Source organism: Talpa occidentalis, unplaced genomic scaffold (genome assembly GCF_014898055.3).
Source record: "Talpa occidentalis isolate TD23 unplaced genomic scaffold, MPIMG_talOcc4v2.1 talOcc4.9, whole genome shotgun sequence".
In the NCBI taxonomy this organism is placed as follows: domain Eukaryota; kingdom Metazoa; phylum Chordata; class Mammalia; order Eulipotyphla; family Talpidae; genus Talpa; species Talpa occidentalis.
This window is the reverse complement of record NW_023605305.1, coordinates 93,587,490-93,604,720: the sequence shown is the minus strand read 5'-3', so window position 1 is coordinate 93,604,720 and position 17,231 is coordinate 93,587,490. Positions and strand designations below refer to the sequence as shown.

Sequence of the window (17,231 nt, the reverse complement as noted above, 5' to 3'; positions counted from 1 at the left end):
ATCTCAGAGTTCATGAATTGATTGTCTCTTGGTTTATGACCAAACATGTGTTCTCTCCTGCATAATATTCCACATGAATTGGAAAAGATTGTGTTCTCAGCTGCTCTGTGAATGTATGTTTAGCCCATGTGTTTACTTTCTGCTTGGTTGATCTCTCTGTTGATGAAAGTGGGATGTTGAAGTCCTCTGCCATTATTGTTGCTGTCAGTGTCTGTTTTCAGGTTTGATAATAGTTCCCTTAAGTATTTCAGTGTTCCTTTGTTTGGTGCAGATATATTGATGAGTGTTTTAAGACCTCATGTATTGTTCCCTCATTATAATCATTATAAAATGTCCATCCCTGTCTGTAGTTAATTTTTTTTAACTGGAAGTCTGATATAGTATGGTGTAGTATAAATATGACTGTCCCTGCCTGTCTTTGCCATTTGCTTGTAGGATTATTTTTCAACCTTTGAGTCTGTTTGTCTTTAGAACTCAGATGGGTTCCCTGGGGACAGCAGAAAGTTTATTTTTCTGATCCAGCCAGCCATTCTGTTCCTTTAATTGGTGAGTTGTGTGCATTAACATTTAGGGTTATTGTTGATAAAGGAGGATTTGCTACTGCCATATTGTCCTTAGTTTTCTGGTTCTGTCTATTTCATTGTTCAACTTTTTGTGGATGTTCTGTTCAAATTAGATGCAAGAGCTCTTTTCAACATTTCTTGTAGTGGAGGTTTGGTTTTTGCAAACCCTTCAGCTTTTTGTCAGAAGACCTTTAATTCTCCCTTCTGAAGGAGAGTTGCAGGATATTGTATTCTTGGCTGAATGTTTTTAATTTTTTAAGCATTTTGAATACATCATTCCTTTCTCTCCTTGTGAGGTTTCCTCAGAGAAATCAGAGGTAAATCAGGCAGGGAACCTTTATAGGTTACATACTTTTCTCCCCTGGCCAACTTCAGTGTTCTTTATTTTGAAACTCTTAGGAGTTTCATGACTATGTGTTGTTGATCCTTTCTAGGCCAGGTCCTCATTTGGAACCTCAGGTTAACACTGCCCCCTCACCTGTTGTCCAGCATATATTGGCAGGTTGTTGAACCTACATTTTTCCCCAGAAGTTCATGCAGGAGTAGAGTGACCTGAGAACTCCATGTTTGGGCTATGAACATCCCTCAGTCCCGGTATCAGTGACAAGTGGATGAGGGTCAGATGTCTTAAAGATCTGTGGGCCCCAATCATATAGATTTTTTCCTTGCAGACCTCTCTCAATTCTCTCTGTGGTATGTGCGTCCCCAGAAGTGAACCTGCTATAACATGTTCCCAGAAACTTCAAGGAACAGAGCTTTCTCCTAAAATGTTACCAGGAACCTGGGTGTTTTACACTCCTACCAGAGGAAGTAAGCATCATAGATGAATATAATTCCAGCTGTGGCCCCAGGTATGGGTGGAACAGGTATTGTGTATAACACAGAGGCCAGTTGTAGGCAGGAGCCTCTCATATAAGGAAGCCACAGGTGGACCTTATTCCACTCCCAACAATTTCCACTATCAGGGCTTACTGTAGTCTTAAACTCTGGTTGCCTTTTCTCAGTAGTTGTAGGCTCAAGGTGACATTCCCCACCTTGGACAAGTGCTGTGCTAGTAGTTGTAAGGACTCTGATGGTTCAGGTGTCCCTAATAGCAGGGGTGGATGGGGTGTTTCACTATCCATCCCTGGTTCCTTAGTTGATTTCTAGTCTCAATGTTCATCCTTGCTGGTGTCTTATCTGCATTGTAGGCTTTGCCTCATATCTCTTCTCAGTTTCCAATTGTTCTCTGGAGGAACAGCCATCAGTTTTCCACACTTGGTTGTATGCACTGCCCTCTTCAATGTCTCCAGGTACTGGGGGTGGGGACAGTATGGCTTGAGCTATTCTCTCACCACAAAAAGGCTGGCAGTAGTCATCTTTTCCCTCTTTTACATAGTGGTATTCAGCTGGCATTCTAAATGAAATTATGTTACAGTTATTCTTACCCTTTCTGACTTTCTGTTTTGTTGTGAAATGCTGATCCTCCAGTCATCTGGTCTTTTTCGGGGACTGTTGTTTTTATCTGTTATTTTATTGTTTCTATGGGAAGTTGGGAGCCCCATGTCTTTACTCTTCTGCCATCTTGATGAAACTCCCTATAAGTCTTTACCTGCTCCACAGACATAAAGATATTCTCTTATGCTATCTTCTAAAATAGTGATTCTCAACTACAGGCAATTATCCTTCCCTCACGTCACATCTTCCATCTCCTGGGTGGGATATTTAGCAATGTTTGGTGCCATTTTTAGTTTTTACAACTGGGTGGGAGTAATCCTCACATCTAGTGGGTTGAAAAGAGATGCTACTGAACCCTGTTGTAGAATGCATAAAACATTTCCCTAACCCAAAGTTGTCACTGAGGATGAGGTTTAGAGACACTGTCCTAGAAACATTATTATTTTTCTTTCTACGTAGAACTGACTGTTGTGTATTATGCATTTAGATCTGCCTTCTACATAAAAGTGATTCTGTTTATTATGTGAATTGTAGGGGTCACCTTTTCTTTTTCATACGTGCATACATTTTATGCAGCATCATTTATCAAAAAGATTGTTTCCCTTCTCTGTTATCACCTTTTCATTAAGTCACATGACCATATATAATATGGGTCTTTCTTGCCTCTGTTTTTGTTTTCCCCATTAGTTTAACTTATTTACCCTTGTACCAGTATCACAGGTAATATACATGGCATTATATTAGTTTACATTTAAGAAGGCTTCTCTTCCCTTCTTGTTCTTTTTGACTCTGTACTTCCATGTAAATTTTTAGTCACGTTATCAGTTTTATAAAAATTGAATATATTTATTATAAATAGAGTGGACATCTTTGTGAATCTTCCTGTTCAGGAATGGACATTATTCTTTCCTGTATTTGGGTCAATGAGTCTCAAACCCTGTTTTCTCCAGTTTTTAAAAGAACTTTTGTTTATTTGGTTGTATCATTTGTTTCTCAGCTTTGGAAAAAATTAACATTTTAGGTGAGGTAATTTTGGGGGAGAACAAAAGCATTCCATTAAAAGTTAGCATAATTTTGAGGAAAATATAGTTGACAAAACAAAATTCAGTGTGACGAGTAGCATTATTTTACTTTATATAGCCAGTCTCTTTAATGTCTAGCTTATTGGAAGACAGCTAGGTTTCATACACAAATCTATTGGGATAGCATTGCTTAAATCTATTGTTGACTGTTAAACTCCATTGTACACTTGCAAGAGAATGAAGAGAATAGTAGTGAAACAGGTAAATAAAATCATAGTAATGCTATGAAAATTGTTGTGATTTTAAAAATATTCTAATAGAATCCTAAAGAAACCTAGGGTTGTTGTCATGCTTTTGGGAACAGCTGCTGTAGAGATTTAAAATCTTTCTTGTTTTTTATAGGTATTTACAGCTACAAATTTCCTTCTGCCTTTAGTACATTCCACATATTTTGGTATATTGTAGATTGTATTTATTCATCTCAAGACTGACAATAAATTTCATCTGTAGGGAAGATGAACTGAAGGTGGAATAAACTTGTAGTTAATAAAGAAGCCAGTAATCAACTCGTTTAATTAGAGAAGGGGATGTTTAGTAGTCAGAAAAATGACCTTGTCTAAAGTAGTCTGTGATATATTTTTATGTTCAACAAGGGAACAATATGATTTAGCTGAAAGCATCAGATTAGTTTTTGGATGAAAGAAGCTATTTGTTTGTCTTTCTCAGTCTATTGTCTTTTTGTAGATATCCTTTTTTTCTGTGGCTACTTTCAATTGTCTTTCATTGTTATCAGTTTTACTCTGATGTATCTAGTCTAGTTTTCTTTTTATTTACTCATGTTAGAGTTCTGATGCTTCCCAAAACTATTGCTTGATGTTTTGTTAGTTTCCTAGTTGTTTAATTTGATTGTATCTATTTTTTTAATTTAATGTAATTCATTTATGTATGTTTTACATCATTGTTCATTTTTGTGCAATGTTTGCTTTCTCCTCTAAGGTGTAGTCCCCATAGATTTCCCACCACCATTTCACTCATGCACCATTGCCATAGTCCCCCATGCTCTTCCCTCCCCTTTTTTGATCCCTCCCCCTGACCCTCCCTCACAGAATGTCTGCCAGTTTTTCTTTTTTGGTTATTATTTTTCCCCCTGATTCCTTATTTGGTCCCCCTGTGTTCCTCCTGTAAGTGAAACCATCCAATATTTTTCTTTTTCCTTCTGACTTATTTCAGTGAGCATAATCCCTTCTAGCTCCATCCACATTGCTGTGAATGGCATGAGTTTATATTTTTGATGGCTGAATAGTATTCCATTGTGTATATATACCACACCTTCTTGATCTAGTCATCTATTTTTGGTCATTTGGGTTGTTTCCATATCTTACCTATTATAAATAGTGCTGCAGTAAACATAGGGGTACAAGTATACTTTTGAGTTAATGTTTTTGTGTCCTTTGGGTAGATTTCTAGGAGTAGAATTGCTGGGTCTTATGGTAGCTCCATTTTTTTAGTCTGAGTAACCTCCACATAACTTTCCATAGTGGTTGGACCAGTTTGCAGTCCCACCAGCAGTGTTGGTGGGAACAACATTTACTAGTTTTTTTAATATGTGCCATTCTCACTGGTGTAAGTTGGTATTTCATTGTGGTTTTGATTTACATTTCCCTGATTATATGGGATGTTGAACATTTTTTCATACACCTGTTGACCTGACCGTTTGCATTTCTTCTTTGGAGAAGTGTCTTTTTACTGCTCATTTTTTGACTGGATTGTTTACTTTGTTTTTGTTGAGTCATGTGAACTCTTTGTAGATCTTTGTGATCAGTCCTTTATTAGTTGTATGGAGTGCAGAAATTTTTTTCCTGTCAGTAGGGTGTCTCTTTGTTTTGGCTAATGTCTCTTTTGCTGTTCAGAAGCTTTTTAGTTTGATGTAATTCCAACTGTTTATCTTTTCCTAATTGTATTTAGTTTTGCAGTTTGGTGCATGGTAAGAGTATGATCTACATAATTTCTATGAATAGTTAGAAATTTCTCTGGTCATATAGTCATATTTTGTAAGTGTCATACTTAGGTTTGAAATTAGAATGTCTATTTCTTGTTACGTCAGGGTCTTTGTATATTTGATCAGTAGTCTTCGAACTTTTCTTTGCATATACCTTTAAAGAATTTTGAAGAACTGATATTTTTTAAGTTGGCATGCGATTTTTGTCACAAGTAAAAATAAATACCAGTATTTATATATTGCATACATACTTTAAATCCAGTTTCTTCAAAATTTTTGCACTGTAGATTAAATTCATTCAGCTTACAGAAATGACTGCCATGTAACAGAACAGAACCAGTCCTTTTATATTTATATTATATTTGACATCATTGTTCATTTTTGTACAATGTTTGATTTCTCCTCCGAGGTGTAGTCCACATAATACCACCAAGTCACCCATGAACGATCACCATTCTCTTGTGCTCTCCCTGCCCCATTTTAATCCCTCTCCCTCCCCTTCTGAATGCCTCTGGTTTATAGTTGTTTGCTAGTTTTGTCTTTTAACAAAGCCAATCTTAAAAGCTAAATCAAAGTGACTCTTAGTAAATGAAAAATATGGTTTCACTTTTTAAATTTCGTACATGTCATTGTTGACAACCTTCTCATTGCTGAGTTTTAATTAAAATTGGGAAGCAGGAGACAGAGGTGTAAGAAAGAGAAGAAAAGGAGGTATGGTGAGGGAAATGGGAAAATGAGAAAGACATGAGGTTCTTGCCTTGTATTTCAATGAACTACAACTATAGGATGTTTTTGTATTGTTTATTTTGCTGCCATTTTCCTTAAAGAAATCTGTGTTCTCAATACCCGTTTTTTTTGTTCCCTAGAGGTTTTTACATACCAGAGCAGTACACGAATTGTGGGTGACGCTACTCTCCTAGAACTTCAGGTTATTCAGGGCACTTGATATTTGAACACAAAGATCTGTGCACCTGAAATTTAGTTCTAGAGGAGTGATGAACAAACGATAACCATAATAAATAATTATATCACATAGGGGGTTAGAGGGTGATGTTATAAAGGAAGGGGCATCATCTATTACAAGTATATTTTAGAGTGTCAGCATGGTAGAGAAGGCAAGTGGATTTGGGATGTTAATCTTTAACCAAAGTTTTCAGGTAGTTACCATTCAAAAGTTAATAGTTGAGTAGGAGACTTACAGGAGAGTGTGTGCTATAAGAGTATCTGGGAGGGCCTCCCGGTGGTGCAGCGGTAGAGTGCTGGGTTGCAAAGCTGCCCGCGGCCTCTGTGGCACTGGTTCAATCCCCGGCTGCTCCCCGGCCACTGGAGGAGGGTCCCACATGGCGTGCAGACCTCTCCTGCCGCCCGCTGCTCCCCTCAGCAGTGTGCTTCGGTCCTTCTGCCTGCTCTGCTCCCCGCTCTGGCTCTGGTGAATTCTCTCACCCTCCCGCGCTTCTGACTGTACCCAGTGCATGTATAAACAAAACAAACAAATAAATAAATAAATAAAACATGCCTCTATTAAAAAAAAAAAAAAAGAGTATCTGGGAAATGTAGAGCATTCTAGCTGGGGAATAGTCATTGCTGACATGGGAGAGAAAATGTCCAAGAAATATAAAATATGATGGCTAGATCAAAGTTTGTGAGTGGGGACAGAATAAGAAATGAAGTTATTGAGTTGCTAGATGCATTCTTTGTTGGGCTTTATAGGTTCTTCTAGGGATGTTGGTTTTTTATTTTGACATTAACTTTTTTCGTTGAGAAGAAAATGCAGGGAGCCATTGCTAGATTTTGAGGAAAGATTTTAAAACAATCCCTTTGGTTGCAATGTTGAGAATAAACTAAATGTTGAGTAGATGGAGAGGGTAGCACACTGAGATCGTATTTAGGAAGTTGTTGAAATAATACAGGGGAGATTATGTAATAGTGGACCTGGGTATAGTGGTAGTGAGAATTGGTTAGGTTATGGATGTAGTTTGAAGATTTTGTCAGTAGAATGTCCCATGTTTTGAATATAAGTATGAATAATGGAATAAGGAAGATTACTCCAAGGTAATTGGCTTGAACACTGATAGGAATCTTATTTTGTAAAGTGAGAGAAATTTGGTCTTGAAAGAGGAGATGGGAAAGGAAACCTTCTTGATCTGCTGACTTTTAGGGGAGAAGTGTTTAAAGCTCTCTCAGTAACTCAATTTGTCAGTTTTTCCTAATACTTGTAAAAGTTTGTGATTTGTATATCTTATAGCCATTTTGTTTCCATAGAGATTCGTGAGTATCTTATTGGTGAATTGTATACTTTAATATATGACATGTATCATTTGTCTTTAGCAAATTTAGTGCTCTTTGCCTTAAATTCTGTCTGATTTTTCTGATAGTAGAGACTTTTTAATGACAGATGCTAAAAATTTATCATTTTTGTAACCTGTTTCTTTTACAAGCCACATATAACGTGTCTTTTAAAAAAGAAGACATTTGCTTTTTGTCTTAATATATGACATTTTAACATTTATTTATTGTAAATACTAATGTATTTGGACTTTATGCTTGCTTTTTTTTAGTTTCTCTTTGCTATGTTTTATTATTGTATCATTCAGAATTTATTTCCATGTAAGAAAATTCAATAGATTAGCAATTTCATATCTTGTTTCACTATTTTAGTTGATTACTTTTAACACATTTGATAAAAAATTTTGTTTTAATAAGTTTTCACTGTTTTAACCATGTGGATATCTTTTTGGGATCTTAGTTTGCGTATACAGTTTCCTTCGCAAATACTGGTTCTTATTTTGTAGGAATCTGTGAATAGTTATCAACAGCTGTTATATGTAGTTGCTGATTTACTGGTTTAATTGCTGACTGGTGTTTATTGATTCTTATTTCTTCCTTTTACATTTATTATTTTCTCTTTATGCCTTAAAATCTCCATGAGTAATTCTCTTACCAGTGAATGATAAGCTTTTGGAATCAGCTTGTCCAAAAATGTCCAGCTTTTGTTGTTATTATTATTATTATTATTATTATAATACTTGAATGCTAGTTTAGCTAGTGACAGAATTCTGGATTGAGAGATCATTTCAAACCTTTCATCATTATATTGGCGACAAATTCTAAGAATATGTGAAACGGGCAGTCTTACAAATTGGAGGTGGAAATGCATATTGCTCAAAATCTGGGTAAATGATTTGAAAGTATATATTAAACTAAAAATATATGTGCAATTTTTTTTACATGTGCAATTTTAAAGAATCTACATTATTGAGATAAAAGCACTGCTGTAAAGCTTTTACTGTAGCATGTAAAGATAAGCACAAAACATACACATTTATGTTTGTATCAATAAGGAAAAGGAGTAAAAGGATATACCAAACTAAATTATTAACATTGGTAACCAAAGTGGGAGAGAGTGGAAAAGGTAGAGGAAATTGCAGAAAATGTAGTCTACTTTTAAAATACTTTTTCAGAAAATTTGATTTTAGAAAATCATTTTTACTGATAACTGACAGTGCTACTGATAATGAATTGTGTGTTCTTGGTCCTTTGTAGGTAGTCTAGTTTTTGTTTCTTTTTTGATTTCTGAAAATGAAGAATTCTTCCTTTTATTCTCAGAGTTGTGAGATTTCCTTAAGACTTGTCAGGTGGCCTATCTTCTTCACACTGCTGCGCACTCATTGATACCTGGTAATCTGAAGATTTCCGTTTTTGACTTCTTGTTTTTTTCCTATCCCCTTGGACTTTGTTCAATAATTTCTATTTGATATAACTTATAGATTTAAAATTTGTGTTATTTCTCTCTCTCTTTTTACCTTCTTCCCGCCCTTTAAAAAAAAGACTTTCATTAAAGACCTTTATTTTGGAAGAACTTCATTTAATCATTTATATCCATTCTGCTCTTCTACTCACCTGTTGAGGGTTGTTTGTTTTTTGTAATTTTTTGTTTCAAACGTCTTTGTTAGTCTCCCACCTCAAGCGGTCTATACTTATTTAAAAACATAATAGCTATAGAATCTGGGGATATAAAGTACATATTAAGTATGTTTTCTTTATTCTTTGTTATTGGCCATATACTTTTACTAATTATATATTCCAACCATATTAGCATTAAGTATAACTTGTTGTATAATATAATAAAAATTCACATAGCACTCATTTTCAGATCCCTTCACACATTCAACTTTTTGAAAAAATGTTTATATGACAGGTGAGGGGTAAACTTAAAAGATTATATGCCCTCATACTTGAATAGTAGGTAATTTGTCTCTTTATACGATTAATTTTAACTCTCAATTTTGAAGTTACAGTTATTGATTTAATATTTAGTCTTGATAGTGAAAAGTCTCATGTTATTATGATTTGGATTCTTTTATATAAAGCCTGTTTTTAGTGTTTTTGATATTTGCTTTATTTGAGGTATCTCCATTCTCTCCAGCAACTCTTGCCTATGACTTCTGGTTTTTGGCTTTAATATGCCTTGTTATGTCTCTGCTCTGTTAGTCTCTCTACTTTTATTTCACTGACATTTTACGAGAAGAAAAATAGAGTCATGCCCTCGATAGATCCCAAGGAATTGGAAACTCTTTAATGCTGATTGGCCACTTTATGTTCTTTTTCTGAAGAACACTAGGTCAAATAAGGTTATCCCCCCTTTATTCAATAATTAGATATCACTATACAAAATTTTTGCTTTATTCCCACAGAAGTGTTTTTGTTCTTACCTCAACAACTCCTTATTATATCTCTTTACCTCAGACTTTTTAGCTTCTGCGCATTTATCCTGTTTATTGTACCTTGGGGGTGATATACCAGGTATCACCTTTCAGAATAAGTTTCTGCTTGTGATGACCTTCACTGCTGGGTACATGGGTACAGTGCACAATTCAGTATTTTGTAAATGAAACAAGTTAATGTAAAGGGTCACAGGGAATGTCTTAATAAGAAGTTTCTAAATGCCAGGCCATATACTGTGTATTTTATGTACATTGTTTTATTTAACCCTCACAATCCTTTGTAGGTTTCATCCTTATTATATTGATGTAACAACTGGAATTTAAGGAAAGTGGAATATCTGTCCTACGCTAAAACTTGTGGAGTTATTTTTCAAACCTAGTCATGTGTGCTTCAAAGGGTGATTGATTCTTGTGGCACTGCACTGTAAAATGTATTAAAAGTCTCTCTTCAGTGATGCTTTTTTTAGCCATGTTATTTTTATAGGATCTTCTAACTCTTCAAAATGATAGAATGTATAGTCTGTATTACTGGGGACATAATGTATTGCTTTTTGTTGATAAACAATTTATATATGTATATATCCTGTATAATCTTCATTTGGATAGCAGTACAATAAAACTAAAAACAAACAAAAACTACCAGCAATACCATTTGATTACTTAGTGGTAAAATAATAAAAAAATTTCCTGAAATGATCTCAGTTTAAATAAGCTCTGTTCACCTCTGTGAAACCATAACAAAGTGTTGCTAATGTTTTTGGTTTTATAAATTGGGTAAATTAGAAATCTGTATTCTTTGTTTCCATGGTTTAAAATTGTTAATGTTGAACATGCTGTATTCTTCATGTGAAGAAAATTCTTTTTTATCCTATTTGAATAGAAGTATACATTCAGTGTTATAAGCGCTTGTATTTTCTAAATGTTATTGTTTTCTGTTCCATTTTTGCTGAAAATTTGTAATGCTTTAGATCCACATTAAATAAATGTTTCTGATTTTATAAATAAAACCCCAGAGTTAAACATGTAATTAGTAGAAACTTGTTAGCAGCCCAAATAATAAATCAGAAAGAGTAGTGGCTAGTCTATGATTTAACATCACAGAAATACACTTTTCTTATTTTTATTTATTTATTTATTTTTTAAAAAGATTTATTTATTTATACAAGCACTGGGTACAGGCAGAAGTGCGGGAGGGTGAGAGAATTCACCAGAGCCAGAGTGGGGAACAGAACAGGCAGACCGACAAAATATACTGCTGAGGGGAGCAGCGGGCGGCAGGAAAGGTCTGTGCACCTTGTGGGACCCTCCTCGCCCAGTGGCCGGGGATGAACCCGCTCTGCAGAGGCTGTGGGCAGCTTTTCAACCTAGTACTCTACCGCTGTGCCACCAGGGAGGCCCTTTTCTTATTTTTAGAAAGACAGTATGAGAAAGGTACATACTTTGCTTCAAGGAAAGTGAATTTCTTGTGTTTGATATTTGCCGTCCTAAATGAAGATCATTGTAGTTATTTACCTTAGAATATTTTTCTTAGAAGATAATTAGGTTTTGTACAGGCAGATTTCAGCTGGAACTCTCATTAAGAGAGTTCACATTCAATAAAACAATTCTTTCATAGAAAATAAAATACGTGTGTGGGTCATTTATCAAAGCTGAGATGATCACTTACCTTATTCTAACTGTATGAAGCATAAACTGTACAACCAGTCGTCATTCCATATTGAACATGACTTAGTACTCTTTGGTCATAATTTATTGCCTTACCTTTTCCAAGTGCAAAATTCTTTATTAGAAAATAAACCTTTGATTAAGGAATATCCATTCTTTTTCTACTACTGTTGCTTCTCATTATCCTATAATTTTGCCAGGTTGTTAATGTTTTTTTCTCATTCTCTGCCTGTACACCCTTCCCCCAGTCCTCCTTGCCATGATATACTTCAGTTGACTCTAGCAGTTTGAGATGTGTCTCATTATATTTAGTATTTAGTAAAATTTGCAGTAAGAATCATTTTGTGTTCTTAGGTGTTTGTGATTTAGTATCTTACTATTTATAATATCCTATTAAATAATGAGAAAATATGTGAATGATAACAGGAATGAAACTTAGCAAGTTCATTATAATTTGGTGGTAAGTGGTAAAATCACATTTAGATTAGTTTGCATGCCAGTGCTACTGCAACTGGCAAGAAAACTTTATAAACCTATTTTATTTTATATTTCTGCCCATTATATATTTTCTAGATGTTCAAATTCCGTTTCTTTGTATGGTCAGTAACATACGTGCAATAGAAAAAAACCTCTGGTTGTACGTAAAATGGTAATGATTTAGATAGCTCTGTGGCCTCAGTGTACTAGTCATTTAGGACTATGTTTTCATTGTTCAGCGTGCGCTTTCAGCATATTTCAAATTAACTAAAGGATTATTTCAGGTAATTTTGAATTTAGAAAATGCTTTTATAATTAGTGTAATTTTTGCTTCCAATTTTTGGGTCATTTCAATTTTTGGGTCATTTCAACTGGAACATTAAATGCATAGAACATATGAGAAAGAACCTTGGAAGTCATCTATACCTCTGAATCCTCTACAGTGTTGTCTCCCAATGTAAAAATAGTCCAAAAAAATCATCTTTCTCAATCTCTAGTATCTTATTCTCTTATACATGTAGCTCAATCAGCTGAACTATCTAATTTTACTGTAGTGTAAGACAAACCTCTGCAATGTTAAATGGATCCAGTTTATAGGTTTTCTTAAATGTGAGGTGAATTTTACATATTTATTATTCAAACACATTAGTTGTATATCCTTTCTACACATCAGTTCTTCAAACAGTTGAAGATTGTTAATTGTATTGGCTAACTGTTAGGGTTAACATACCAAATATTCTCTTTATTTTATTATGAAAAGTAATGAAAAATAATGCTAGATACCATTATAATGTTCTTGCACTTATGTAGTGTTTCCTGTCAATGTGACATCCAGACTAGGATTCTATCAGTGTGTAATGTTTTGTAGTGTATACTCTGTCTTCACATGCATTGTATACTAGGTGAACTTTAGGTATATGTGTTTGTACATTGTATATAGTAGATTTGGGCCTAAATGCTGTAGTAATTTTAGATATAGTATTTCAGCTAGTTAATATTTGTTTTGCAATTGTGATGACAGTTGTGTTTTTTTTTCTTCTTGACCCATTGCACATATGACTAACTGAAGTTGTCATGTGTTCTCAAGGATAATTTAAGTGAAAGGGATTTGTGAAAATCTGACAGATACTAACTATAACTGAGCTAGTAGGTAACACTATAATTTATTTATAGCTGTGTAATATAGTTATTAATGAACTAATATAGAGAGGCTAAAATTATTATATTTTATGTGAAATTATACTACATGACAAAGGTTGGCATTATGTAATAAGTACCCACAAAATATTAACCTACTTGCAATAAATACAATTAATAATGTACATAAAAGAATGAAATTAAGCTAATTTTCTATCAAAAAAGAATTATTCATGAACAGAAAGTGGACAGCATAGATTTGATGACAGGAAGGTTGTATCTAATCTGAATTACTGAGTGACCTAGGAAGCTTGCTCAGAGGAATTACAGAATAATTATGTTAATATGCAATTATCACCTCATTTCTTCTGTAGTAACCTCAAGATGTAGTGTAGTGAGGGTGTTATAGCAAGTGCTGATAGTTTGTGAAAATACTGATGTTTGAGATTTCTGAGACAATAAGTCTAGCTTGAGGCATATAAGTGATGATCTGTCATGTTGAAGACAGATCTGACCTTTGTACTTTTTTTTTAATGCTCACAGTATATATAACTACAGGCAGTTATAGCTGTAGAACTCATTATGATTTTCTAGAAACTGAAATGTTTTATGTAGATTTAAAATTCCATTTGCAGCTTTTTATAAAGTGTAAATTTTTTTAAAGAACATTTTAAAATTCAGTTGAAGGAAAGATTCTATAGTTTATATGATTTTACATAGAGATGGACATAGTAATAATGTCTAAACATTTTATGAAAAGATCCTAATTGATACAGCAAATCCAATGAAATTTAAAAAATTGAAACAACAGAACATTATTTTATTAGTTTCCCTTTTAAAACATAATGAATAATGCTTACCTTCAAATAATGTTCCCTACTTCATATTGGCATAAATTTGTATAGATGGCTCTGTTACATATATTTACCAATATAGATGTAGCTTGGGTGGGGGGGAACTATTTGAGATGGTGTGAGATTAGCTATAGTGCAAATCTTTTCTTTCCTGGAGGACATTTAACCATTTCTTAATGTGGGAAAATTTTTATGTTAAAATTTTAGATCCGTTATTCAGTGCAGATTTTTATACTCTCTTATTCTTCATTGTATCTCAGTACAATGCTTATGATTCTTGAGTAGTATTGAAAATATATTTTGAGCATTTTTAAGTCAAAATATATTCTGAAATTTAACAGAAAGTGTCTTTCAGGCTAGCTTTTTAAAAATCCTCTCATCCATGTCAGATTTACGATGTTCCTGTTAGGACATTTTATACTTTAAACCTGGAAAAAAAATTTATTCTTGTGTAAATACTAGCTTACTGAGTTAATTTCTTAACAGCATATTTTAATTATTAATGTGCTAATAAAAATCTTTTTTCTGAAAAAGAATAACTTTATTTTTGACTAGTGATGATTAATTTAGGAGCAGGTAAACCGTATTTCATTATGTAGGTGTGAAGGAAAAATTTTGATAAATACATTTTGTATTTTAACAATATTTAATTTGATCTTTTGTCTTTTTGCTCATTGTGTTTCATAGGTAATAGATTTGTTATACATTTATACACTTTTTTTATGTTTTTGAGAAAAGTATCTTCAGAGTGTGAACTATGGGAAGCTCTTATAAAGCCATTCTGGTAATGAGGAGGCAGTCTCCAAACCAACATGATATTCTCATAGTTTTGTCACCCTGCTGTTCAGGGGGTACCAATGAAGTTGCTTTAAATGGGAAGCGTCTGTTCCATCTCTGAACCTCTAACACCAGAACAGATGGGTGGAACATGGAACATGGAAGGCTTTACCTCTGAGGTGGTAACAGTGAAACCACTCATTAACACTGAATTTACCACTTCGTTAGCAACGTTGCTTCCTGTTGAGAAAAGCTAATACAGGCTTTCAAATTGAGCATATATTTGTCTACCTCTATGATAATAAAAAATAGGAAGGAACAGAAAGTGTCTTTCAGGCTAGCTTTTTAAAAATCCTGTCATCCATAACGATTTTTGATACTGTCCCTTTTAGAACATTTTATACTTGTATTTTTTACCTACTTTAATGAGAAATAACAGGAATGGGTAATAGTGTAGCATTAACGTTTGCTGCTTCTTTACATTAACATTTACACTCTTTCCTAACACATGTTTATGTGCTGCCCATTTTTAACTTCTGTGTATGTGATATAGAAACTCCTGCTGGGTGCTGCATTAGCACCATTTTGGGGTGATATCATTGAATATGATCTTATTGGAAGTCTATTTTTATTACTGTGGGAGTTTGTCAATCTCAAAACAGAATTCTAAAATCTTGAGGAATAGAAAGTGATTGTTGGTACAAATACTAATGTGTAAGAAATGCATTTGTAATGTTTGTTATTCAAAGAACACATTTTATAAAAAGAATAATGTCATTAGTAAGATTTGTAAGTGCTTATTCTAACTGTGGAATAAGAAGCATAATTAGAAGCAATTCTTTTATTGAGCTAGATACGAAATTTTATAAAGCAAAGCATGTAGTTGGTACTATAAAAGATAGAAAATAATGAACTTTCTTGAAAATGTTTTAATTTCTTAATATTGAGTTACAAGTTCATGCTGTCACACATTATACACGAATCATTTCATTATACAAATGAAAAAATACATTTAAAGACAAATGTAAAGCGTTTACTCTTGATCTGAAAGCATGAATGTTGTGTGTCTTTCTTACTACTGTATTCTTAGTACTAGAACATCGCTTGGCACACAGTAAGGACTCACAAATATTTGGAGAATGAATAAACTATAGTTACTGTTATGTATAAAGGAAAAAGAACTGTGGAACTTTATGCAAGTACTTCACATAGTTAATACTTGAGGTTCTGCAAACTGTACATGAATATTATTGGATATATTGAGGACCTGCCCACAATTGTTGAATGTAATCATAGACAAGATGGAATTTGAATTATTTTAATGGGGTATCAACTTTCATTGGAAGAAAACTGGTTTTCTTCTTTACTTTAGGAACTTTTGCTTCGATTTTGCAATTGTGATTTTATTCAATGCTTTAGTCTTTTATTCAACGATTATTGCCTGAGGACTTAGGCCAACCATTTTATGAGTTCTATAGATAGGATGGAGACTAGCTCATGGTTCTCTCTTCAACGATGTCCATTCTTCCAAGGAGACTGGCAGTTCCTATACACTGAGGCCATTTCTAAAGGTAGAATAAGAACGGGAAACTCATCATAACAGGGAATAATTATAGCCATCATACTGTATGTCTCTGAAACTTTCAGAAGTCTCTTTTCCTCTTAAAATGTTTAGTTTTCTTCCTATAGGATTAAATGTATTCTCAAATGTCTGATAAAATTTTATCTAAATTTCATATGAGTAAACTCAAAAAAACTTAATGTATACTTATGATGTTTCAGAGTAAAATTTTTTATATTATTGCAGTCTGTCAGATCAAAATGGGATAATAGCCTTTTGGATTATGGAAGTTTAAAGTAATGTAAAACTTCGTTAGTTTGTGACTTCAGAATTTAGAATTAAGGATAATTTTTTTAAGTTGATAGAACTTTTTTAGGAGAATGTAAAGTGTTTAAGAATGAAGTAATCTTAATTTTTTTAAAAGTAAGAAGTGTTCTTTCATACATTAGCTATTGATGTTCATAACAAATGTGTTCTTCATGTAAGATTATTTACTGAGTGGTATTTTTCTTACTTTCCTCAAAAAATAAATTTTTAGTGACAAAATTTATTTCTGCAGTAAGAATTTATATTATTCTCTATTTAGAATAACTGTCCCTAGTAAATCTACTTAAGATCATTTTTTTATTAGCAATCTTTATGTGAATTTTTTAAAGTTTGTTTTCTGTCTTTTAACATACTAATTTATCTAGCTTATGTCTCTCTGTGGATTTACGTTGCTTTTCCCTATGTATTTTGTATATATGAAACATTGGGTGGTTGTTGCCTCACACAAAGAAAAAAAATAACCTTCTACACATTTTTGAAATCTTTCCTTTTTTGAAAGTATTTCTTCATTCTGGGAAAATTATTCCCAATTTTCCATGTAAAGATTAGAATTAAGGGGCCTCCCCGGTGGCGCAGCGGTTGAGCGCCGGGTTGCGAAGCTGCCCGCAGCCTCTGCAGCGCCGGTTCGATCCCCGGCTGCTCCCCGGCCACCGGAGGAGGGTCCCACATGGCGCGCAGACCTCTCCTG

The 17,231-nt window shown here is 33.8% G+C and overlaps 1 protein-coding gene across 5 annotated transcripts in view; it reads left to right on the top strand.

Annotated features, from left to right (window-relative positions):
• Positions 1-17,231, top strand: part of ZNF644 (zinc finger protein 644) — a 94,459-nt gene that overhangs the window by 52,205 nt on the left and 25,023 nt on the right. The gene's annotated exons all lie outside the window — the stretch shown is intronic.